Genomic DNA, 26,583 nt, shown 5'->3' with positions numbered 1-26,583 from the left:
TGCAGACCTTCTGATCAGCAAGCCTTAGGTCTAAACCACAGAGCCACCTGTGTCCCTAAAACACATATGGGGCACTACAAAAGTGGGAGTTTTGCTACAAACACTACAGAACAATTACAAAACTTTGGCACCAGTTTTTTGGGGGAGGATCCCAGATTTTGGAGTTCAAAGACTTGGGAGGAGAAAGTTCTCTTGTGCTCAAGACCTTGTGGCTTTTCCATTGTGGAATCTGGCTGGCTTCTGTGAGAACAAGTTGCTAGACTAGATGGACTATTTGCCTGATCCAGAAGGGCTCTTCTTAGATTCTTATGGATGAGAATAGCAGAATGCAAGCAAATTGCACTCTAGCATCCTCACGTACACCCCGCCCCTACCTTGGACACTGGCCTTCACTGCGCTGAACAGAGAAGGTCTGCAGGGAGTTTCTGCTTAAGTTTGACTGAATCCAAGTGCCCCACACAACCAGATTGCTTTGATGGTTCCATTTGTGTTCAAAGGAATCTCAACATGGAGATGGGTGAGGGCGGAGCATGGGAATATTATAGGTGGACTTGTAGGTACAATCCCCGCTCCCTATCCATGGATGCAGAGTTTGTGTGTTCAGGCAAACTTGAATGTGCCTGATCGATTCAGATTAGCTCAGATTAAGCAAATGTATCCCCCTCTCCCCAACTGAGCTCTGGAGAACTCCCCCATTCCTCAGATGGGCTCAGCACTTTCTAAATAAATGTACTTTCTACATCTCCTTTCTGCAGGATCAAAAAACTCACCACACTTGAGGCAAAGGCAATATGCAGCTACATATCCTCTCAATTAGACATGTATGTTGGGTTTAAATCAAATGGAACCCGTGACTAAACAAAAGGAAAGTGGCATATAATTGAGCAATAAAACATAAGTTTAATAAGATTCAGCTCCCCTGAATGTTTATGGGGCAAGCTGATTTGCAATTGCCCCCCCTCCCATTCCAGGTTGATTCGTACCCTAATTAGGTGCTATTATTCCTCTCTTACAAATAATCTTTTGAGCCAAAGTCCATTCCGCAGAGAGTGATCAGCGGATGGTTTAATTAAATTTTCATGTTTAATTTTCCTCTCTCTTTTCTACTGTCTCTTTGTGGCTAATAAAAGGGAACACGGCAAAAGGAGCTTGAAAAACAGCAAAGCAGAGTCACAGGCCTCTAGCTGGACCGGCTGAATTTCTGCCCCCAGGTTCCACTCCACCAACTGAAGTCAGAATCCCTACATCTGCTGGGCTTTGACACCAGGAACATGTACAATATTAACCACACTGAGAGTTCCCTCTAAGTAGTTGTTATTTTTCTGAACTCTGGGATTCTGGGGTGGGATAGGGACCACCTTTGAGGCCAAGCTGCCTCATCCACCTGGAGCTATGGCGCGTCCTGGGTGGGTGTGCAAGTAACACTTTCCTTCTCACCCTCTACTTCCACAGGCAGGGGTGTGTCTCCCAATGGCTACAAGTGGAGTTGGAGTTCCCCCCTTCGTAGCTATCCCCTTCTGCTGATCTCCTTACATTTAACTGAAGAAACATGACCCAGTTCAACCCCAGCCTGCATATATGTATCTTTATTTAGTCATCAGAACACAACGCATTCCGTTCTATCCCATTGTACACCTTTTCTTGGAAAATTCACACTTTTGTGTAAAAGTGTCACTTCCCAATGCATTCATCTGTAAATTGCAGTTTGCATGCATCATTTATGTAAAACACATATTTTTGTGTTGGCTTCTTGCACACTGGAACTCTACTGCAAAACCTGGAGCAGTGCAATAGGCTGACTAGGAGTTGCACTCCACTCCACAAGAAAGCTCAGGAGCACTGGATTGAGTCAGTCTGTTGTGGAAAGTGAACCAGAACAATCCCTTCCCCATCTCCAGTTCTGATGCCATCCTCCCTCCAGTGGTACTACATTTTCTCACGTATTCAGGCAGATGGCATTCCATAACTGTGGACCACTGGGTGCTGAGCACTGTCAGTCACAGTCTGTGACTGGAGGTAGTACCCCAACCTTCTCACAATTTCCCCCTCTCTATGAACCCCAAGAAGATGGACAGGATCATTTACATAGGTGTGTCACCATCTATTGCAGCACTGGAGCCGGTTCCACGAGTGAAACTCTTATCTGGAGTCTACTCCCTGTTCTTCACCTGACATAAAAAAGGATGGTTCCTTCAGGATGTTCTTGGAGCTCAAATACCTCAATGTATTGTGTTTTGGTGGTTCAGGATGGAAACTTTACTTTTCCTTCCAGGAGGCACTCAATCATGGGACTTCTTCTCTTCTGTAGACCACATTCCATCACAGTCACAGACATTACTTGAGGTTCTTAATATATGGTTGTCCCTAATCCTGACCCGAATCCTGCCAAAGTAGAAGGGTAGAATAGGAAGATGGAGTGGGAGGGAGATTTTTATGGCTCAACAGTTCAAATGCCTGGGGTTGTATGTGTGGCTTTTTAAAAAATCCCTCTTTCAGTGTCATTTCATGATTTTATGTTTAAGTGTCTCTTGCAAGTTTGAAATGCTATAGTTAATTTAGGGCAATAACATTTAAATTATGAATCATCTGCCATAACTATAAATTATACATTTTGCAAATGAATATTCAAGCCCTCTATTCAAAGAAGCAGCTGCGCTCAGAGAGAGCTCCCAAGCAAATAGCGTTCTAAATCATAGGTTTGTTTTTTAATTTTGGTGTAAGGCTCATGGGGGGCCCAACTCTCAGTTGCACAGAGGGGGGTCCAAGAATTCAAATTCACTAAAGGGTCCAAGGAGAACAAACAGAATGGAATTAATATAATACCCTGGAACTTTCCACCATCAACTATTTTTGACAGAGAGCCCAGTCCAGTGGCAGAGCAGCATTCTACAAAGTTATTGTGTCCAAAATAAGACCAGAGACATCACTCATACATCTGAAAATTCTACTTCTGGAGTGGGGCAGGGGATAACTCTTGGAAGGGTAGGGGTGGGGCTGATCCATCCCCCAAGGAAAATTCCATGGCCCCTGAGGACCCCAACAATCTTGATGGAAGCAAGAAATGGGGGAAAATGAAAGTGGAGTGTGTGGGTGTAGTGGTGGGTGTGGGTGTGAATGTAAGAATGTAAGAATGAAAGGTCCTTTTGGATCTGACCAATAGCCTATCTAGTCCACCATGCTGTTCTCACAGTGGCCAACCAGTTGCCTGTAGGAAAACTGGGAGCAGCATCTAAGAACAAGAGCAAACTTTCCCTTCCTGCTGGTTCCAGCAGGCAGTATTCAGAAGCATTGCTGCCTCTAGTTGTGGAGGCAGAACATAGCCATGAAAGCTAATAGAGCCACTAACCGATTTTTCCTCCATGAATTTGTCCTGCCCTCTTTTAAAGCCTAGGGACGCACGTGGCACTGTGGTGTAAACCACTGAGCCTTGGGCTTGCGAACGGAAGGTCGCGGTTCGAATCCCCATGACAGGGTGAGCTCCCCCGTTGCTCAGTCCCAGCTCCTGCCAACCTAGCAGTTCTAAAGCACACCAAAAAGTGCAAGTAGATAAATAGGTACAGCATTTCCGTGCGCTGCTCTGGTTTCGCCAGAAGTGGCTTAGTCATGCTGGCCACATGACCCGGGAAAATTGTCTGCAGACAAATGTTGGCTCCCTCAGCCAGTAAAGCGAAATGAGCATCACAACCCCAGAGTCGTTCATGACTGGACTTAACTATCAGGGGTCCTTTACCTTTCTTTTCTTTTGTTTACCTTTTAAAGCCATCTAGATTAGTGGCCATCACTGCTTCCTGTGGAAGCGAGTTTAACTCTGGGCTGCATGAATAAATACATTCTTGTACCTGTTGTGCATCTTCCAACATTCAGCTTCACTGTATATCCCTAAGTTGTAGCCTTTTCTCTAAACTAAAAAGTGCCTCTGAGTGTTGTGTGTGAGAGAGAGGGGGGGGGAGGTATCCACACCCACTTTTAGCTACACCCTGAGAGAGTTAGAAAAGAGGGGATGTGGCCTTCAGGCCAACAATGGCTTGCCACTACTTAGGATTTCACTTAGGGAAGCCCTCAGAGTCACAGAGCATTCCCTGTCTGTTGGGTTCCTCTGGTAGAACTCTGGCCCTATACAAAATCAGAAACTTGAGGTCCCTTTCAGAACAGCTCTTTGGTACACAAAATTGGTCATGGCTCATCACTGTGCTTCCTGCTTAGATCTCCTTAGATGATGAGGAACTTGTACCCTTCCCAATATTTTTGGACTCCAACTCCCTTCGTCCCAACTGATAGCATGGGCAATGGGAGTTGCCAAGTTCCCAAACCAAACGGGCAGTGAAAAAACATTTTTTTAAAAAAATCTAATCTCCAAAAGTTTAAGATCATTAAAAAAAATGCTTTGGTTGGTAATATCAATAAATATAGTTGCCATATTTTCTGTATTTCATTTGAAACAGAGATTAATCATGTTCGACATCAAGAATCACAACAGAAGCCTAGAAAACATAGGAAAACTGCAACTGATTTGCTAATTTAATGGCACATAATTAAGCTCCCTTGCACATTATATGAATGAAGAATGTGGATATTGAGGAGGTCAGCCTTTGCTGACTGAAGCCTCCATAATCGGAGGCAGGAATGCTTCTGAATAGCAGTTGCAGCAGGAGGGCGGTCTCCTCGCACAGATCTTCTTGTGAGCTTCTGTCAGGAATCTGCTTGGCTCCTGTGAAAACAGCATGCTGTCTCCAGATCAAAGGAAGTAATTGTACCATACTATTCTGCCTTGGTCAGACCCCACCTGGAGTCCTGGGTCCAGTTCTAGGTACCATGGTTTAATAAAGATTTTGACAAATTGGAATGTGTGCAGAGGTCAACCAAGATGATCAAGGGTCTGGGAGTTGGGTATGTTAAGCCTGAAGAAGAGAAGCCTGAAAGGTGATATGAAAGCCATCTTCAAATATCCAAAGGGCTGTTACAATGAAATTGGAGCAGGCTTGTTTTCTCTTGCTCCAGAGGGTAAGACCCAAATCTTTGAAATCCAATGGCAAGTGAGAAGATTCCAACCAAACATTAGGAAAAACTTTCTGATGGTGAGAGTTGTTTGACAGTGGAATGGAAAGCGGGGAACTTTCCTTCATTGGAGGTTTTTTGAACAGAGGTTGGGTGGCCATCTGTCGGGGATTCTTTAATTGTGATACCCATATTGCAGAGGGAAGGATTCCTGCTCTGCAGGAGGTCAGAACCTTTGAGGGTTTTTTCCAACTATACAATTCTATGATCCTATGATTCTATACAATTCTATGATCCTATGATTCTATGGGGTCACGAAGAGTCGGACACGACTAAACAAATGATTCTATGGCTAGATGGGCTATTGGCCTAATCCAGCAGGCTATACTTACCTTCTTATGTAGCCTACTAGATGAAGAGTTTTCAGCATGGAAGCCAAGATTTCTTGTTGCTGGTTGGTATAATTTTAAAAGCTAGAGCATTATTGTTAAGTTAGAATTGCAGACAAAGCACAGGAAGAGAAACACTGGCTGTTATATTTCATTGAGGTTTCCTTTTTTCTTTTTTTTTACAAAACTGCTTTTGTTGTACACCACTCTGGTCTCCTTAGGGAGGAAAATCGAGATTTAAACGATTGCAGCACCAGCTGCAAAGCAGAGACAGGGCCAACACAGCATGAGTCCAGGAACCAAGGGACTGCTGTTTGTAGCAAAGAGATGAACAGGAAAGAAAGAGGGTAAGAGGAAAGACTTTGATTCTCTCACCATCTACAGCTACCCCCCTCCTGCTGCTAGTCTCCTCCAGAGGAGCCCCCGGTCACAATGGTTCAGGGGGAGGTATGGTGTCAGAGGTGGGGCAGGCCAAGTAAGGGGCACATGGCACAGGTGGTTAACGGTGACATAAGCTTTCCTTCTCCTTTACATCTACAGGAGAGGCAGTGAATGTGCTGGACTGTGGTCCTCCATCCATAATGGACTGGATAAGAGCCAATAAACTGAAGTTCAATCCAGATTAGGCTGAGTCATGGTTTGTGGTTGGTTCCCTAGACCTCATGGATCGGAGGTGGTCTGCTCTTAATGGGGTTACACTGCCTCTGAAGGAAAGAGTACGCAGGATCCTTTGCTGTCACTTGATGCTCACATGGACTCCATGGCATGGAGTGCCTTCCATCAGCTTCAGCTGGTGGCTCAGACAGCTGAAGAGGGATAGCCTAACTTCTGTAGTCTATGCTCTGGTAACCTCTAGGTTAGATTACTGTGATTAGGGCTGCCTCCGAAGACAGTTCAGAAACTTCAGCTAGTGCAGAATTCAGCATCCAGGATGCTCACTGGGACAAGATGGTTTGAGCATATATTTCCAATCCTGGCTGCATTGGCTGCCAATAAGTGTACGGGCCCAATACAAAGTGCTGATTTTGACCTACAGAAACCATACACAGGGCCACAATATCTGAAGGACTGCCTCTCCCCATATGAACTGGCCCAGACCCTACAATCATCATTGGAGGTCCTTTGTGTGCCTGCTCCACTAAATGTCTGGAAGGGGCAACACAAAAACGAGCCTTTTCTGTGGTGGCTCCCCACTTGTGGAAAGCTTTCTGCAGGCAGGCAATAGGCAAGAACATTTCTCTTCTCCAAGGCCTTTGGCTGATTAAAATATATTTGGTCTTTTAAACTCTGGGGGCAGGGGTATTGATTTTGTTGGCTATTATGGTATGTATTTTTACTTTTTTATATTGTAATCCACCCTGTGATCTTTGGATGAAGGATGTTATAGAAATTGAATGAATGAATGAATGAATGAATGAATGAATGAATGAATGAATTCAAAGAAAGCAAAGAAACAGCAACTTCTGCAGGGCTCCAGGTTCCCCATGCTGAAATGAGATGAAATTTTAATATGATCCAACATGTCCTTTGTGTGTACTTGTATGCTCTTATATCAGGCAAATTGCAAACTGGCTAGTTGGGAACCCAATGGACCATTCCAAGGGGAATATAACCAAATTCTGCTCCGAGAGTTCTGCTCCCTGGTGAAATTACCTGAGAGTTTTAAATAATCTTCTTCTGCACCTCAGATTTCCTACTCTTATCATTATCCTCAAAATAGTCCCCCACAGGCTATCTGAGGTACTTTGGGAGATGAAGAGATTTCCGAGATTTTGGATGCAATTACTGCTAACTTCCCTTAGAGAAACAGCTAAAGGGGGGAGGAAGGCAAATGAGATTGCCTTTGTTATCACACCCTCTTTGGAAGATAGCAATATCCATCTAGGTATGGAGCAAAGGAATTGCAGTTCATGGAATCATGGAATCATACAGATGGAAAAGTTCCCACCTCCCTGCAATTGAGGAATCACAGTTAAAGGATCCCTGACAGATGACTATCCAATCTCTGTTTAGAAACCTCAAAGGAAGGAGAGTTCACCACCTTCTAAGGGAGTCACTTCCACAGCTGAATATCAGAATATCAGAAAGATATTCCGTTTAATCAGAATCTCCTTTCTTGTAATTTGAATTCATCAATTTGGGTCCTACCCTCCGGAGCAGCAGCAGAAAACAAGTCTTCTCCATCTCCATCTTCCATGTGACATCCTCTTCAGATGGTTGAAGATAGCTATCATATCACCTCTTAGTCTTCTCATCTCCAGGCTAAGCATCCCCAACTCCATGAATGGTCCTTCATAAGGTTTGGTTTCCAAACCCTTTGCTTTGGATGATGCCTGTGGGTCTCAACCGAGCCTGTGGCTTTGTATCTACAATATAGGGGACTGTAGGAGGAGGAACTGCTGAACTGGTCAAACCAGTTCCCTTTCCCCGCTTAATAACCTAGCTGCCCAGTTAAGTACCCTTATCTGCATGACTGAAGAGATTGCCACATTGTCATAGAGACAACTAAAGAATGATTTTCTCTCAGGAAAGGGCAAGCCTCCCCTTTCATCCACAGAAATGCAATCAGGTGGTCCACATGTAGGGAGCACTTGCAAGGAGAGCAAAAGAAGATAAACCGGGTCTTTGGTCAGTCCGCAGACAACTCTAGGCAACAACAGAGAAGTTTCTTGAACAAGCTACAATGTCATGGTCTGGTTTACGGGCGGTTGAAGTCCTGATGGAGGACGTCGGGACCAGGGGCAAGACAGAAGGGTGGGAGCAGGAACTAGAGTCTGGAAGGCAGGAGTCAGGAAGCCAAGGGTCAGAGAGCCAGGAGTCAAGAAGCCAAGGGTCCGAGGGTCAGGAAACCAGGAGTCAAGAAGCCAAACACAGCAAGGCAGGAAGCATGTTGCTGTGGCAAATGGCCAAAGGAAAATGCTGACCTTATATCCCTTCCCGGCTCTTGCCACCAGGTGCTGTGAGTTACCAATCGGCCTCACCTGTGCGGCCGTGCCTTGCCTCTTCAGAACAAACTTAGGAAAGCCCCAGTCCTGTGAAGCCCTACCGGTCACAGGGCCTGGCTCCCACACACACTCCTGACATACACAGGTCAGCTGAGGTCTTCTATCTAGACCAGGGATATGGAACCTGGTGCCTTTCAGGTGTTTCTGGATCACAACTCCCACCATCCCAGGCCATTGGTCATACTGGTTAGGTCTAATGGGAGTTACACCTGGAGGGGAGTCACAAGTTCCCTAGCCCTGATTTAGGGAGAAGACTCAGGTGACTGTTCTCAGGAAGCAGAGCTTCAGAATGCTTCTGCTTGAAACCCTGGAGAGCTCCTGCCACCCAGAGCAGTGAAAAAGATAGACAATAATTTGACTTATTGTGAGGAAACTTCATGTGTTCAAATGTGCTCCTAGTCAAGCTATTAAGAATACCAGGAGAGCCTGCTGGATCAAACCAATGGCCCATCAAGTCCCAGGGGCGAAGGAAAGGTGGGCAGGGGCAGGTCACCCCGGGTGCCAACATGGAGGGGGGTGACAAATTATCAAGGAACAATTACTGCCCTACTAGGGCGGTTCATAAAATAGCTGTTTTCTTGGCTGTTTTCCTATGTCATGAAGGCTGAAATTTCAATTCGGTGGAGCAGGGCCAAGATATTAACTGATATGCATGAAATTTCAGATATAGCTATATAATCCCTAGTTTAGTAAGATAAGACCTTTGGAGCAGGCATTTTTTAAAAAAAAATTATGAACCACCCTACTGTCCTACCCTCTGCTGGGCTTCCCAGGTCCTGGAAAGTTGGCCTATGTGAAGAAAATGAGACTAGGCCGAGTAGATTAGGCCTTGCCTTGCCTTCGCCCCACCCCTTGCACGCAGCCGTTTTTTCTTGATTTTACTGCTGTGCTTTTTTTTGTTTTTTGTTTTGGTAAACCACTTTGCAGGTTTTTTAAAAAATAAATCTTATTAAATAAATAAACAATAAATATAAATAAAAGAACACAAGCCAAAACACAATCCATCATGTAGATTTAAGTATCTGTCCATAGTTGTCTACTTGTTATCAGAGGCCCAGAATCCACATTCCTTTGTAAGAAAATATGAAATAACGTAAAAATAACATAAAAAAAAATCAATGTGGGAGGGGGTGACAAGAAATTTTCCGGGTACCACCTGACCTTCCTACGCCTCTGTCTAGTCCAGCATCCTATTCTCACAGTGGCCAACCAAATGCCCATTGGGAAGCCTGCAAATTGGACATGAACGAAACAGCACTCTGCTTGTCTGCGATTCCAAGCACCTGGTACTCAGAAGCATCACTGCCTCTGACCATGGAAGCAGATCACAGCACAGCCACTGACAGCCTTATCAACCAGGAATTTGTTCAATTCTCTTTTAAAGGCACCTGAGTTGGTGGCCATTACTGCCTCCTGTTGGAGTGAGTCCCATGGTTTAACAATGCGTTGCTTGAAGAAGTCATTTATTTTATCTGTCCTGAATCTTGACTGAACATTCAGTGTCATAGGATGCCTGTGAGTTCTAGTGTTATGAGAGAGGGAGAAAAGGTTTTCTCAATCCACTTTCTCTGTGCCTTGCCTAATTTTATAGACTTCTATCATGCCACCTCTTTCTCAAAAAAAGTCTCAAATGCTGAAACCTTTCCTCTTAGAGGAATCACTCGTTTCCCATGTTGGTTCTGTTTGCCCTTTTTTAAACTTTTCTCAATTGTACAATACAGTGGTACCTTGGGTTAAGAACTTAATTCGTTCTGGAGATCCGTTCTTAACCTGAAACTGTTCTTAACCTGAGGTAGCACTTTAGCTAATGGGGGCCTCCTGCTGCCGCTGCGCTGCCACCACATGATTTCTGTTCTCATCCTGAAGCAAAGTTCCTAACCCAAGGTACTATTTCTGGGTTAGCAGAGTCTGTAACCTGAAGTGTCTGTAACCTGAAGCGTCTGTAACCCGAGGTACCACTGTACCGATTTTGAGGTAAGATGAATTGTGTGGAATTGGCTGACTGGGGTTGCATGATATTGAGGATAGGGGAGGGGAGAATTATAGGATGTCACTAAAGTTTGCACCTAAACAGCCACTGTTGCCCTCCTGGGAGCAGAGAATCAGTCCCCATTTTGAGCCCTATGCCAGCTAGCTAAAAATCAGCCATCAAAATGCAGGGAGCTGGGATCATTTTTAACAAATCCCTTTGACGTGCATAATTTGCTTTTGTAAGAGGAAAGGTAAATTGCTGATTAGCAGAAATGCATACGCTTCTCTACTCCCCTCCCCTGGAATAAAAAAAATTAGGCAGACTGAAGCCATTGTTCCATCTGGCATTTAAGTGACAGGGAACGGCAAGTAAAGCAAGGCTCTCTTTGCATTAAACTCAGATGTTACTAAAGAATTTATCAAAGTGACAAGGCGACAAAAGGCGAGCATCACAGCTCGGCTACTTCCTTGCCACTCACAGTGAAATAAATGGAGGCATTGGATCTGGTTCAATTATTTCTTTAATTCCGAGCATGTTCAGAAAGGCGGGGAGGGAGGACAGATCCAGTCTGACAATGTACTCTCCCAAGCCCTTCTTCTTCTTCTTCTTCTTCTTCTTCTTCTTCTTCTTCTTCTTCTTCTTCTTCTTCTTCTTCTTCTAATCCCCTTGCTATGAATACTCAATGTAGCAAGTGCTAAGTGAATTTGCATTAGGGGGAAAGGAAATGTTTGCACTGAAATGCCGTCTCACTTTCTGACATTCTTATTTGGTCCCTCTATCGATGCCACTTAGAGCTTTTCTGCACATTATGCAGCAAGATGCATTAACCTCCCAATTTTGGCACTCCTTCAAAACTGGTTGGTTTAATGCAATCTTATCCATGCTTACTCAAATGTACATACCACTATGTCCAGTTGTACTTACTCCCTAGTTGTTGCTGTTATGTTGTTGTTGTTGTTGTTGTTGTTGTTGTTGTTGTTGTTGTTGTTGTTGTCATCCTGCCCTTCACCCAAAGGTTCCAAGAAGGGTTACAACATGAAAACACAATATTAAAAACCATTATTTTTATTAATATTATATTTATTTATATCCCACCTTTACCCCAGACCAGATGGCCTACACAAGTTAGAACAACATAAAAAATTATGGACAGCTGAGATGGCAAAATTGACATATTTAATCAGAGGAAAGTCATTGTTAACATTTACTAAAGATTGGAAACCTTTCATAGACTTTTTGCATGAAAAAGAAAACGAAAAAAATTCATTTAGATTTGAGGATAAAAAGTGACTTTATTAGGTGTTATACTGGAGCAGATGAATAATATTTATATAGAGCGGACAGATGAAAAATCAGAAGTTCTTTAACTTCTTCTCTCTCTCTCTCTCTCTCTCTCTCTCTCTCTCTCTCTCTCTTAAAAATTCTTTTTCTATTTTTTTATCTCTTCCTCTCTATTTTTTTTTCTCTCTCTCTCACCCCTTCTCTTTCTCTGCCTCTTGATTAATGGAGAAGTTGGCTGTCGTGAACTGGGTGGATTCAAAGGAATGGTGGGAGGAACCAGCTGGGGAACCCCCAAGAGAAGAAGGCTCAGAGCCTGGGGATTGGTGGTGGGACAATGATAAGTGGTCAGAGGGAGAAGACTGGGAAGAGGCGGGGGCAGAAGTTGTCCCAGCTCACAGGGCTTAGTGAGCAGGGAGAGCCTGTGGCAGAGAGAAGACCAGAAGCAGACGCAGAAGCAGGAAAGTTGGATACAAAGTCATCAAAACAAAGCAGTTAAAAACCATAATTAAAATACATCAGGACACATTTAAAACCAGCAATTAAAATATAATTCACCCTGACAGCAGCCCAGGGATCAGCATCATCTGCACTTTAGTTTTATAAAAGCTTATCTGAACAGGAATATCTTAGCCTGCCAGTGGAAGATTAGCAGAGAGGGAGCCAGTCTGACCTGTCTTGGGAGGGAATCCCACAATCTGGCAGCAGCCACAAAAATAGCTCTGTCTCATGGCACCACCAACCATTTCTGTGCTGTTGATGGGACTCAAGAATCTTAGCACCTGGCTGGTTCCTATGAGGAGATATGACCTTTCAGGTAGCCTGGGACCAAGCCGTAAGGATCACTGCGACTCCCACAAAAGTGACCTCATCTTTTCTTCTCCAGAAGGTTCCCAAATGTCCCATCTCTACCGCTTTTGGGACTGAAGGGTATCATAAAAGTTGTAAAATAAATAAAAATAAACCAACACACTACCAAAGTAAAGGCACTTAAAGGGACTATAGGGTCCAAGATTTTATCAGCTTGTTCTTTGTGTGTGTGTGTGTGTGTGTGTGTGTGTGTGTGTATTGTTCCCTTTGCACTTCAAAGCAAAACAGTACTTTTTTATCTCTGAGCTTAGCCTCTTAAAAAGAGATTTTCAAATCAAACATCCCCTTTAGATCAGTTAGAAAATAATGAATTCCAAGGAAAATCTCTCTCCTTTTTCATCTAAATGATACTTCTCCCAGGGGGCATAAAATTACTGAAAAATTATAAGTCGGGAACAAAAAAAGGCTTAAAACCAACCTTTATGGGCATTTTTAAGTGCATTAAATTGTGATTCATTTCCCATGCAAATCCTTCACCAATAGCTCAACGCCTTGAAATTGCTTGATTGCAAAACTGTTCCAGGGTTTGAATTACAAGGTAGCATTTCAGATCTCAACCACAGACAAATGATAAAATTGTTTGCTGTTGTTGGCTGGCCTGTTTTGAACTGTGCTGTCTTTGAAGTAAGGAAGGACGGCAGCTCGCTGGCAGAGCATCTGTGCTACATACAGAATGTGGACGGTTCAAACTCCGGTATCTCTAGTTTGGAATGGGACAGATCTCTAGGTAGCCATTGCCAGTTCAGAAACATTACTGAGCTAGTAGAAATCCAAACTTTCCAAGGTTGTCCACAGATGGCACAAAACACCAGCACAACTGTCCCAGATGACCTCTGGTTTAGCACTGGTGTGTTGGTCCTGCCCACTGATGCAGACATTTAGGGGGTTAGTGCATGTGGAGATATCATGGATAATTTCGGAGGAATTTGATTTCACCCTCTGCACTTGTCCCTACTTTCACTTTTTGAGGGGATGAATAAAGATATCGAGACAAAGGACCTGTTCCTGGTTGCAGCAAGAATCTCCATATCCCATAATAATAATATAGAGAAGATTGTAAATGCAAAGATAAATGTAATCTCAGAATGTAGAGGAAATCGAGTGGGGGCGGCGGGAAGCAGGGGGAGGGACAAAAGAATATTAGGTTTGATTTATAGATATATGGGGGGATGGGGGGATGGCTTTGGTTTATTTATATTGTGAGGTAATATGGAAAAAACAATAAAAAATTGTATTGGGGGGGAAGAATCTCCATATCCCAAACTTGCTGAGATTTTCAGTAAATAAATTTTTTATTACATTTTTCATAAAATCTCCAATCATACAAATTTTCATATCACATATTTTAACTTATTGGACCTCCCTCAACTTCTCTGACAATCATCCGTAATTAAATTTCTATCTTCACATTCCTTAATATTAGTCTTGCCTTTAAGTACATTCTTTCTATCCTCATTTACATTCTTGCAATATTCCTTATTTTTTTCACAAAGCTTCTTTAAAACACACTAGCGTTGTGTCTTCCTCACATACCGTTTTCAAATATTCCCCAATCTCTAAAAATTTATAATCTCTTTGGAATCTAATTTTTCCAGTTAATTTGTCCAGTTCTGCATAGTCTGTTAGTTTTGTTCTCCATTCTTCCAAAGTCGGTACTTCTTGTTTCCATTTTTGATCCATCAATATCCTCGCTGCTGTTATTGCATACTGAAAAAGTTTACAGTCCCTCTTATTTATTTCCTTTCTAATTATTCCCAGTAGGAAGATTTCTGGTTTCTTTACAAAGCTATATTTCAGCATTTTCTTTAACTCATTATATATCATTTCCCAGAACCCCTTCACTTTCTTACACTCCCACCACATATGAATAAATGTATCCTCTTGCTGAGATTTTCAACGTGTAGGACTAGATTTGAGGTTTAAGAAGGTATGGAGAATAGTACTTGCAGAGAAAATAATGCAATGCATGATGTAGCAGTATTTGGGGTTGGGGGACAACTAGATGCTTTCTATGCCAGTTGGTGGCCATTTATTACACATTTTAATACGTCCAGAATGGAGAAAATTATCTTGGCTGCATCAGTGCAGACTTGGACCTCACCTCCTGATTGTTTTCCTTTCTTAGGATTAAGTCTGTGAGTGTCCTGACTCCTTTGGCTGATGGAGACTATGATGATATGGATGGAGAGAGGGGGTAATATGGTATACAAGATCCTTGTTGAAGGAATAGCAAAAAATAAACAGCAAACTAACATGACCGAGGATCATATAATAGAATATGAACAAGAATACCTCTGGGTGCCACAGTTTGGGAAGGACATTGACAAGCTGGAACATGTGCAACCAAGATGATCAAAGGTCTGGAAAGCAAGGCTAATGAGGAATGGTTGAAGGATTGGATAGGTTTAGCCCAGAGAAGTGAAGACTGAGAAGTGATGTGATGACGACCTTCAAAAATATCTAAAGGGTTGGCGCCTGGAAAATGGAGCAGGCTTGTTTTCTTCTGCTCCAGAAGGTAGGACCCAAACCAGTGGATTCAAATGTCAAGAAAGGAGATTCCAATTGAACGTTAGGAAGAACCTTCTGACAGAAAGAGCTGTTCTGACAGTGGAACTGATTCCTCTGGAAGGTAGTATAGCCCTGGCACCAAAATTTGTGGGTGCTCAACCCCTTCATGGGGACTTTTGTGGATGCTCGGGCACCCAGGGCCCCAGGGAGTTGGCACCTATGAACAGAGTTTGAATAGCCATCTGGCAGGCATTATTTAGCTGTGATTCCTACATTGCAAGTAGGTTGGGCTAGATGACCCTTAATGTCTCTTCCAGCTCTACAATTCTATAATTCTGTGATTCTATGACTTCTGGCAAGAGGAAGGGGAATTTTTACATTTTCTTGTTGTTTGGATTTTATTGTGCTCATTTAATGTATATTATTGAAAAATCAATCACATTTTTTTAAAAAATGCAATACTGAGCTACATGGACCAAACAGTGTGGCTTGATATAAGACAGCTTCCTTCGTTGACACGATGAGAAATTGTGGCATATCTGAAAAAGTCCTTAAGGGCTTATTTAAATCAGCTCTGTACCATAACAGGAAGGGTGTTTTTCAGTACAAAAGTTTTATGGAATTAACAATGATAATTTTTCTTAATGCTGTTGACATGCAGCTCTTTTATCATTGCCAAGCCTGATGCAAAACATCAGCTTATCTCCACTGCTGGCAAATAGCAGAACCTGCAAAATAAAAAAATTCCTTCCAGTAGCACTTTAAAGACCAACTAAGTTAGTTCTAGGTATGAGCTTTCGTGTGCATGCACACTTCTTCAGATACACTGAAACAGAAGTCACCAGACCCTTCTATATAGTGAGAAGGTGGGGAGGGGTATTACTCAGAAGGGTGGTGGGAATGGGTGATTGGCAGATAGCTGTGATGAGCCTGTTGACGACTCTTAACGACTGCAATAGGTCTTACAGGAAAAAGCAAGGGGTGAGAAGGTGAAAAATGGCTTTGTCATGTATAATGAGATAAGAATCCAATGTCTTTGTTCAGACCAGGTCTCTCCATGGTTTTAAGTTTGGTAATAAGTTGCAATTCAGCAGCTTCTCTTTCCAGTCTATTTCTGAAATTCCTTTGTAATAGAACAGCTACTTTGAGATCTTGTATAGAATGTCCTGGGAGATTGAAGTGTTCTCCTACTGGTTTCTCTGTCTTGTGATTCCTGATGTCAGATTTATGTCCGTTTATCCTTTGGCGTAAGGTTTGGCCTGTTTGTCCAATATAGAGAGCTGAAGGACACTGTTGGCATTTGATGGCATACACAATGTTAGACGATGAGCAATTAAATAGTCCCAAGATGGTATGTGTGATGTTGTTGGGGCCAGTAATGGTGTTGTCCGGGTGTATGTGGCAGCAAAGTTGGCATCTGGGTTTATTGCAGGCTCTGGTGCCAGTGTCCGTGTTGAGTCTGGTAGTAGCATTATTACTATCTGCAACTGGAACAGCAGAACCTGCAAAATGCTTAAGGACTATGTCTGTCCTTCCCTAACGAAAGAGCTTCTGTGGTCCTGGCCCCAATCCAGAGACTGATGAAATCTTTGGAAAGTTGCACTAGTTGTACCAGTGTGTAGGGATGGGGGACAGATTTAGTCTGGTCTGAATTCAAATATCTACCTACACTTTTTAAACAAGAACTAAAACACAGTTGACCTTCAAAATTTGCCCTTCTTTGAATTTTTCAATGCAACCATGTGCATATATATGGAATTTCATGAAAATGCAAATGTTAGTGAAAACAGTGTGCAAAAAGCTTTGTATTAGGAGAGAAGCTTGCAAAAATGTGAATGTGTCAGGGGGGAAATCATATGCGTTAGGAGGAATTTTTCCTGAAATGCTGACAAATTTTAATGAGGACGTCTTCTTCTAACTGTTGGCCCAAAAAGCCAGCTGAATTCAGGGCTCCCATAGGAACACAGAATCTCCTTTCTCGTAATTTGAATCCATTGTTTCCAGTCCTACCCTCCAGAGCAGCAGAAAAAAGGCTCACTCAATCTTCCATGCGACAGTCCTCCAGATACTCGAAGATGGCTATCGCATCACTTCTCAGTCTTCTCTTCTCCATGCTAAACTTCCCGAATTCACTCGACCACATCTCAGTGGGTCAGAAATTGGAGGACTGAGAAATGTCCTCAATAAAATGTCTTCTGATAAATTTCAGCTCAGCTCAGCTCTACTTTTGAGGCACCTCAACCTTCACCTCCAAATCACAGGTGTGAGTTTGTTGGTCAGCGGTGATTCCAAAAGACAGCCCGTTTGTGGTGAAGAGCCTGGGGCTGGCTAGGATCCAGGAACAGTTAGTGCCTGAGGAGTCAGCCTCATGATTACAGCAATGACCCTTCAGGAAGTTACTTGTTGATGGGGAGTGAAATTGAGCCACAGTATGTTGAAGCATGCTTTTGCATACTTGAAAAGAAGTTGGCATGAAACAGTAGAAAACCACACATCCTCTATGTTAAGTGGGTTGATCTTTAACCTTGCTCAGAATTGATTTCCATTTGCTTCAGGAAAAACCTGCAAGAAGGTTTGGATTTGGGATTTGGGTGTGGATTCAGAAAACTGAGTGTATTTTTTAAAAGCACCTCACCGCAGCAACTGTTGTGGCCACATTTGCAAGGGAAGGGGTTGACATCATGCCCTCCAGATGTTTTGGACTATTAATCTCTTCACTGCCCAAGTGGATTCAGGATAGGGCAGGTGATACTCAGGTTAATTATTTCTTACATTTATATACCACCTTTTCCCTCCAATGGTCTCAAGGTGGTGACAACAACCCTGAGAGTTAGGATAGGCTGAGAAGCAGTGACTGATCTCCATGGTCACCCAGTTAGCTTCATTACTGAGCGGGGATTCGAATCCTGGTCTCCCAGGTGCTAGTAGTCCAACATTCTGTTATACCACACTGGTCAGCCCAGGGCAGGTGAAAAGATTGGGGAGGGGGCATGGATCCACCCCAGGGTGGATCAGGGGTGTGTGTAGACTAAAAAATAATGCAATACAATGTAGAACCTTAGAGAAGTGAACACTGATGTGCATAATTTGAAAACTGATTACAATATTAGTTGGTGAAAGGTCACATGTCCCTTGTTCCAGGTTGCCAGTTTTTGGTTCCATTCACCTTGATGAGGGTCACTGAGAGACCTGAGCCAGATCTTATTTATATGCCCATTTCTTCCTCTGTATAGCCATACCCGGGATTCCATTTCTTGATCACATCACAGTTTGGTAGAACCCAGAAACAAGCTTTTACATATACGTTAAGAAGAGGAGATTTTAAGAGGCTGGATGAGAGTGGCCTTCTTTGAGCAAGAAGCTGCTACTTTCATGAGAGCCCCTGAATAAGTCTGAGTATCACAGTAGCATCTGGGGAGAAAAACAAATCCTTATCAATATAAATTGTCCTTTTCTTTCCTGTGTGTGATAAGTGGTGATGGAGCTGGAAGCAAGAGCAGATAATCTTTCAGAATACCAGACAGGGTTGTTAATTTCCAAACTGGGTGGGGAGGGGAGATGGTACATCAACCACATGCATTCATTCATAAATACTTTATATGGCTTTATCCTGAAGAAGCAGATAGGAAGCAGCCAGGAGATGGGAGAAATGGTAACAGTGTTTGCATTACATAGGGCTGCCCAAAGTAGTCCCAGTAGAATTGGGGGAACACATATCCATGGGAGGGGGAAGGAAACCTCCCCTCCCCTAGGAGGTAGGTAGGTTAGACTGAGAGGCAGTGTGTCTCATGGGCATCCATTGAATCTGAATGTTGGAAGATTCAGGACAGATACAATAAAATCCTTCTTCACACGGTGCATAGGAGGCAGTGATGGCCAGCAACCTAGGTAGTTTTAAAAGAGGATTAGAAGAATTCATGGAGGCGAGAGTTATCAATGGCTACTAGCCATGGTGGCTGTTCTGCCTCCACAGGTACAGGCAGAAATGTTTCTGAATACCAGTTGTCGGAAACCACAGAAGAAGAGAGTTGCTGTTTACTTGAGTCCTGCTTGTGGGTTACTCATTAAGGCATTTTGTTGGTCACTGTGAGAACAAGATGCTGGACTAGATGGGTCATTGGCCTGGTCCAGTTGTGTGGTGCGGGGAGGTAATGAAGTTGAGTGGCTAATGTGCATCACAACCAGCTTTTGTGTCCAGGCCTCATAGAGAATGTACGCTTAATCTATCCATAAAGGGGGAGCTGTACACATTTCCCAGGTAGTACTGTACTATCACATCTTACACACATTTAATATATTATTTCACCCTTATGTGAAATGGCACAAATTAAATGCCTAGCATGAAAAGAACTTTTAAGCTCTCTACCTTGCTTACTGGGCAAGGTCTGCTCAGTACACCAGCTCAGGAAGCCTGGGGAAGCTTGTACAAGATCTCATGGGAACTTGGACAGCACCATGAGATCTTCTGAGATCCCAGAGCCAAAGCACTGAGAGTCCCTTGCCTGGTAAGGGAGTGTAAAAGCAGGTTTTAAGCTCTCTACCAAGCAATGCCAACTCAGTGCACCATCTTTAGATGGGCAAGGATGCTCTCATGGAACAGTTCAAGTATACAATTTTTTACATATGCGCAGAACCCTTAGAACCAAAACCCGATGCAAGATGCAATTTTCCTTTATACTTGATCTCCAACAGGCTTCTGTAAGTAAGTAAAGAAAAATTCAAGGCAGTTCCACCAGTGAAGAATTGTTTCATTTGAAAGCTACGGGTGAAATTAACCTGAGCACACATTGGTCCTGGGCACCTAGACTTTGTGTTGTGGGGTCCTGAAATTGCAGCAAGCTCTGGGCTGCTAATTTTCCAGGAAGCAAATGGCAGTAGTGGAAATGTCCTGTCAAAAAATGTGTGTGGATACAACTCAAATCAAATATAGCTTTTTTGATATGTCTGATGTGCACCCAAGGCACCCAGATGTGCTCAAAAGTAATTAAAGTTCTGTCAGATCATTGGATAAGAAACCTTTAAGATGTAATCTGAGGAGATGAGAGGATTCTACAGCAGTGTTTTAATTTGCCTCTAGATCCCTAGTTTGAGACGCCAACACTTTACAGGTCCCAATGAAAAACAATATTTGTTGGTAGGCCTCAGAGGAAGAACAACTCAGCATGTCCAGAAAATATTTCTGACAATTAAACTGCTAACCTTTTCTCAAAACATTCTACTTTTGGCAGGGGAGGGAAGTATTCTGGCAAGTAGCCCAACACTGGGGTTTTTACAAAGAAAAAAATAATTTGGGCAATTGGCCAAGAGGCCAAACAATCACTCAAGCAACATTTGGTTGTGAAAGGGTCGTGATTCAATAACTATACACAAGCAGGCATAGGCTAGTCTCATAACATTAGGAAGAACCTTCTAAGAGTAAGAGCTGTTTGACAGTGGAATTGACTACCTCAAAAGCTGCTGGACTTCATTGGAGGTTTTTAAACAGAGGTTGGATGGCCATCTGTCAGGGCTTTAATTGGGATTCCTCCATTGCCGGGGATTCAGCTAGATTAAGGTTACCAGACATCCCCGTTTCCTGGGGACAGTCCCTGGATTTACAAATCAGTCCCCATACAAAATCCATTGAAGTTGAAAAGTGTCCCCGGATTCATTGAAAAAAATCTGGTAACCTTAGGCTAGATGACTCTTGGGGTCCCTTCCAACTCTACAATTCTATCATTCAAAGATTTCTAAATATACTAAAATGACTGTGCCCTAGACACAACATAGACCTAGTATCACACTTGACCTTTTTCCTGTGTCCCTGCAGAATCAGGGAATTACACCTATTTCTATGGATATGTTTCAACACAGAGCAATCGACATTTCCGTAGCAAAACCACTTTCTTCAGCTATTTCAACACACACGCACCTTTTATGCTGACATTTGGCTCTTAACTTGGTGCCATTTTCCCGCAAGGAGATAAACTGTTTAAAAACAAGGATATGAGAGAGAAATCTGCCTTTTATTAAAAGGACTCCATCATTTTGAATGGATGCCTTGGAGTACTCTTTTGCAATTCATTCTTATAGACATAAAATTATCATCCCTAGGAAGCCGGTTAATAATACTGACATTTCCCCCATCAGTCAACTTAATTCACAATATAACACTTTCCACAATCCAATTATGCCTGCCTGATGACTGACATTCAGTTCAACATTATTGTTCATGTGGAAAAGAGGATAAAAAAGGGTGCAGCTTTGAGTAATTTATTATGGAAAAGGCAACGAATTGGGCCTAAAATGTCAACTTTGCAGAGTGCAGAACAACATATAAACATCATGCCACCTCCACTTTATTACGGTTTTCAAATTGTCTTATAAGAGTTCTTTATAGGGAAGCTCAAGGAAGTTCATTTTTAATAAGATCCATCATGATGCGTAAATGCCCATGAAAAGCTGGTTTCTAACAGCTATCGATCTTCCCATCTTCCTTTGCAATATGTACCTGTATAGGAAGTTTGAATATGGGTTTTCCATGGTTACTGCTGCTTCAGGGCAATGCTCATAGCTGCTGAGAGGAGCTGAAGTCAGGCATAGGTCTGCAATAAAAAAACACCGTGTCCATAAAGTTAGCTTTGTTCAAGAAACCAAAACAGTGGAGGCCCAGTGATCCCAGCAACTCTTCCCAGGAGGTCTTGCCCCAGTGAGGCAGTTGCAAGGACTGAAGTTCCTCTCCTTCCCACAGCTGCCTACGTCTCCAGGGTCTTTCCCTGTACGTCTGTGCACAACCAATCTCTGCTCTGCTCTTTTCATTTCTCTGCGTGTTTTATGAGACTGGGGGGTGAGCTGGCCACAGCAGGACAGGGAGACTCCTTGGATTCTTCAGCAGTCTGTCTCAACTCTGCCTCTTGGCAAACCTCCTCTCCAGCCTCTGCTTCAGCCTCTGAGTCTGCACTGCTCTCTGCCACAGCCTCTTCCTGTTCACTAAACACGGTTGCCTCTTCTGCTTCTAACAACCAGATGCCCCAAAGGGAAGCACACAAGCAGAATCTGAGCACATGAGAACTCTGCCCTCCCATGGTTTCCATGAGAACATCAGAAGAGGCTGCTGGATCAGGCATCAGCCCATCTAATCCAGCATCATGTTCTCATGGTGTCCAACCAGATGTCCATTAAGGGAAAGCCACAAGCAGGAACCAAGCAAAAGACCACACTCCCCTCCAGCAACTGGCATTCAGAAGTCTCTCCAAGCTCCATCTGGAGATACCAGCGATTGAACCAAGGGCCTCCTGCATGCATAGCAGATTCCCAGTCACTGAGCTATGACCTTTCCTAAATGTCCGCAGTGCAAACATAGGGCTTGCTTTTGGTATTGACCCAGCAAGCATTGGAGCCCAGAATTACTGCTGAAAATATACCATCCTCACCGACTCTGGGAGGCATTAAAAAGTGGATTCACCAAGCCCAAGCAGATGGGAATCAAATTGGCATGAGCGCTCTACTTTCTCTGGGATGTAAATCATGCTAAGATTTACACAGGAAGTTTACAGATGTTACCCTGTCTGAAAACTTTAGAAATGACAGAAGACATTCCCACCAAAAAAGGAAAAAGGAAAAAAGAAATCCCTCTAAATGCAAGATAGAATGTAGTACTTTCCCCCCTTGTATGGTATCTGCACAAGTACCTGAGAAGAGCTGGGTTGGATGAAATCAAAGATTCATTTAGTCCAGTATCCTGCCAGCCACAAAGGCTTACCAGATGTTTCTGGGAAGTTCTTAAACAGCGTATGAAGACAGCCCCACATTTGGCCCAGAGCAATGTTTATTCAGTTATATACTACTTCTGAATATGGAAGCTTCATATCTCCATTGTGAATGATAAGCCACTGTTTATCTGTGAATTGGTTCAGTCCCTTTCCAAACCATCTAAGACAGCAGCCATCACCACACCTTGCATAAGAAGAGCCTGCTGGATCAGACCAGTGGTCCATCTAGTCCACCATCCTATTCTCACAGTGGCCAACCAGATGTCCCAATATAATGTAGTGGTTATAGTGTTGTCCTCCTCGGTAGAATAGACCAGCCAAGTTCCAAAGGTCACAGGCAAAGTTTCCCAAACTAGCGCAACGAACCCAAGTAAAAAGCCTCCGACACCAATCGCTCCCACCACCTTTTGCCGTCGGCTGCCTGCTCTCGGCGCACACAGTGATTTCAGCTCATACAGAGACCACCGTCTCTCCAGTGATTTCAGCTCAGTAAGGCAAGACCGAACACGAGGCAAAGGTGGACCAGCGAAGGTTCCGAGACGCAGAAAACCGCAGCCAAAACCAGAGCAGCTGGGACGGGGAAGAGAGGTCGGTCCCTGGGCACGCCAGCCTTAAATGTGCAAGGCCATGCCTCCCCAGCGCGCCAATTGGCTGGCCAGGTCGGTGACGCGCCCGAGGATTCCCCTGCTCTCGCGGGGGCTAAGAGCCAGCCCCCATGTGCGTGGGAGGGGGTGGGCCCGCAACCCCACCTCCTCTCCAACTCGGAAGTGGCTTTGGACTAAGACCTGGGAGACCAGGGTTCTACTCCCCACTCAGCCATGAAGCTCACTGGGTGACCTTGGGTCAGTCACTGTTTCTCAGCCTAACCTACCTCACATGAGGAAAAAATGGAGGAGGAAGAACTATGTGCACCACCTTGAGCTGCTTGAAGAAAGTGTGGAATATAGATGTAACAATAACTAAATAAATGGGAACAGAAGGTGCATAAGGCACATGGCTAAGTGAAAGCCAAGACTCTGATCCAACAAGCGACATGCTCAGAGTCACTGGACTGGGCTAGAAAATGGGCACCCCCTCCATCGGGTTAGGTTTGTGGAGTTTGTTCATGCTGGTGTCTGTGTATCTTTGGTGATGCAGGTGGGGTCAGCACTGGCTCAGCATCCAGTTTTCAGTTGCCTCCTGTAAAGGAGAAGGCTCCACACTGGCATTGAGGGTGGCTGCACACCAAGAGGTGTCCAGATGTCCAGTGCCACAGGAGCAATACTCCTCTGAGAACCCACTTAGTCCTTTGGATTCAGCTCTTGATCCTTTAGGTCCACCTCTCCATTCCTCTATTCCCTGCAAGCAGGGACAGTGGCAGAGCTTCATGCTCCGGCACTGGGGATAGAGAGCAGGAGGGGGCATGGCTGGCATGTGTCCCGGAGGCATGGTGCACATCCTGGGGCATGGCATGTTGCCCGCATAGGTGTGGCACATGTTCTGGGGGTGTAACGTGCCATCTGTGGGGGTGTGGCACCCAGAGTGGGGGGAGGCAGCCGCGATGGCACCCCACCAGGATCATGGTGCCAGGGGCGGTGCACTCCCCCCACCCCACTCTTCCTCCAACAGTGAGCAGGGGTTGTCATGCTGTTGGCTGCAGGCTTTGCCTGGCATTTGAGAGTTAGTTCCTGCACCTATTGGGGTTTGCCGCCTGTGGGTGTTTGTTGATTTGGCTGGTTTGTTGTTGTTGTTTAGTCATTTAGTCGTGTCCGACTCTTCGTGACCCCATGGACCAGAGCACGCCAGGCACTCCTGTCTTCCACTGCCTCCAGCAGTTTCGTCAAACTCATGCTGGTAGCTTCAAGAACACTGTCCAATCATCTCATCCTCTGTCGTTCCCTTCTCCTTGTGCCCTCAATCTTTCCCAGCATCAGGGTCTTTTCCTGGGAGTCTTCTCTTCTCATGAGGTGGCCAAAGTATTGGAGCCTCAGCTTCAAGATCTGTCCTTCCAGTGAGCACTCAGGGCTGATTTCCTTAAGAATGGATAGGTTTGATCTTCTTGTAGTCCATGGGACTCTCAAGAGTCTCCTTCAGCACCTTTTGGCTGGTTACAAAATCAATAAAATAGCTCTAGTCTAGTTCAACCCAGCCTATCTGATTCTTGGCTGATTCTTCGTTCAGCCATCAGGTCACAAGTGGAAATGTAGAGAACTGAATGAAAGACTGGAAAAATGAGAATCTGGGAGTAACTGAGGCTGATATATTTCCCTTTCCCTAATCGCTACTGCTGCTTTCACCACAAACATCCAAAGTGGCAGCTCCTGGGGACTGTATGTGCTCCATTCCAGGTTCTCCAGCCTACCATATTCCCTCTGAAGTGCCACACTACCAAATCTTAAGAAGTTTATTTTTGCCCACCCCGCCTTTCCCCTATATACACACATCATTTCCTCCTGCACCCTTTCATTAGAGAGAGTTGTTACAGCAGGAATATTGGTTTGCAGAAACACCTTTCAGCAAATGGAACATGAAAAGCTATCGTGTGTGTGTGTGTGTGTGTGTGTGTGTGTGTGTGCTGAAGCACCTTTTCCACTACTGCCCAAACATGACATTTTGCAGCTTGTGGTTTTATATGCCACAAAAGCCAATTGCATGGGCCATAGAGTTTGTTAGCTGACATTGTGTCAATGTCAGAACGAGCACATTAATGCGTGTTCATTGTGCTTGTGCTGTTTATTTGTAAATTACCGGAGAAGCTCATTGGATTGGAACACCTCATTTGCCGGAGAAAATGTCGGGAACACCATAGGGAGAAATAGATGTGGATTCTAAGGAGAGGTGGCTTGGGGGGGAGAGATGCCCTGGGGGAGTCAATCTTTGCAGATTCAAGTAGAGGCTGACTCACCTCTCAGACTGAATACAGGCTACTCTTCAGATTTTACACTCGCCCAAATGTAGCAATGTATTTGGTTGCTCAGAGATATATCACCATCTGTTTTGTTTTTTAAAAAAGTTATTTTTAATTTATTCTATTTTTGGGAAGAGAATTTTGTTTGTATTTTGTAGAACTGCATTAGAAGATTCCACCAAATACCATGAAACAAATGTACATATAAAACTGTAGCGCACAAACACACACAAACACACACAATATTTTGAAAAGAACACATCAGCTGAATAAAATTAAACATAAAAGGAGTTCAACTATTATCATTCTCATTACTGGAGGCAGGTTCACTACATGGCATGCTGGTCACCTTAGGGGACTGTGAGAATTAGCCATATAACTAATGAAAGGAAACCATGTAACGTTGAAATTATCCTGTTTTCGTTTACCTTCAATGACTCGCCTATGTTGGGCCAAAATTCAGATAATGCTATGTTCTTGTTTGTTTGTTTGTTTGTTTGGGTAATCCCTCCTTTGTGGCTACAGAATCCCTCTTCCAATAATTATCTACAGTGGTACCTTGGTTCTCAAACATCTTGGTTCTCAAACTCTAAAAACCCATAAGTAAGTGTTCCCATTTTGGACATTTTTTGGAAGCCGAATATCTGATGCGGCTGTCGGCTATTGTTTCTGGGGCGACTGCACCAATCAGAAGCTGCACCTTGGTTTTCAAACATTTTGGAAGTCAAATGGATTTCCGGAACGGATTAAATTTGATGCTTTTGGTTTTGCTATTTATTTTGTATTTTTGTTTTTGTTTTTAGTTTAATTTGTTTTTGTCACTGTGTGGAACCCAGTACAGCTACCAATTGATTGATTGTGTGACTGTGGAAATGGATAAAAGCCCCCCATCCAAACAGTTACTGTCATCAGCACAGGTAAGAAAAAA

Source organism: Podarcis cretensis, assembly GCF_951804945.1.
Source record: "Podarcis cretensis genome assembly, chromosome: 8".
NCBI lineage: Eukaryota > Metazoa > Chordata > Lepidosauria > Squamata > Lacertidae > Podarcis > Podarcis cretensis.
Note: the sequence above shows the minus strand (reverse complement) of the source record.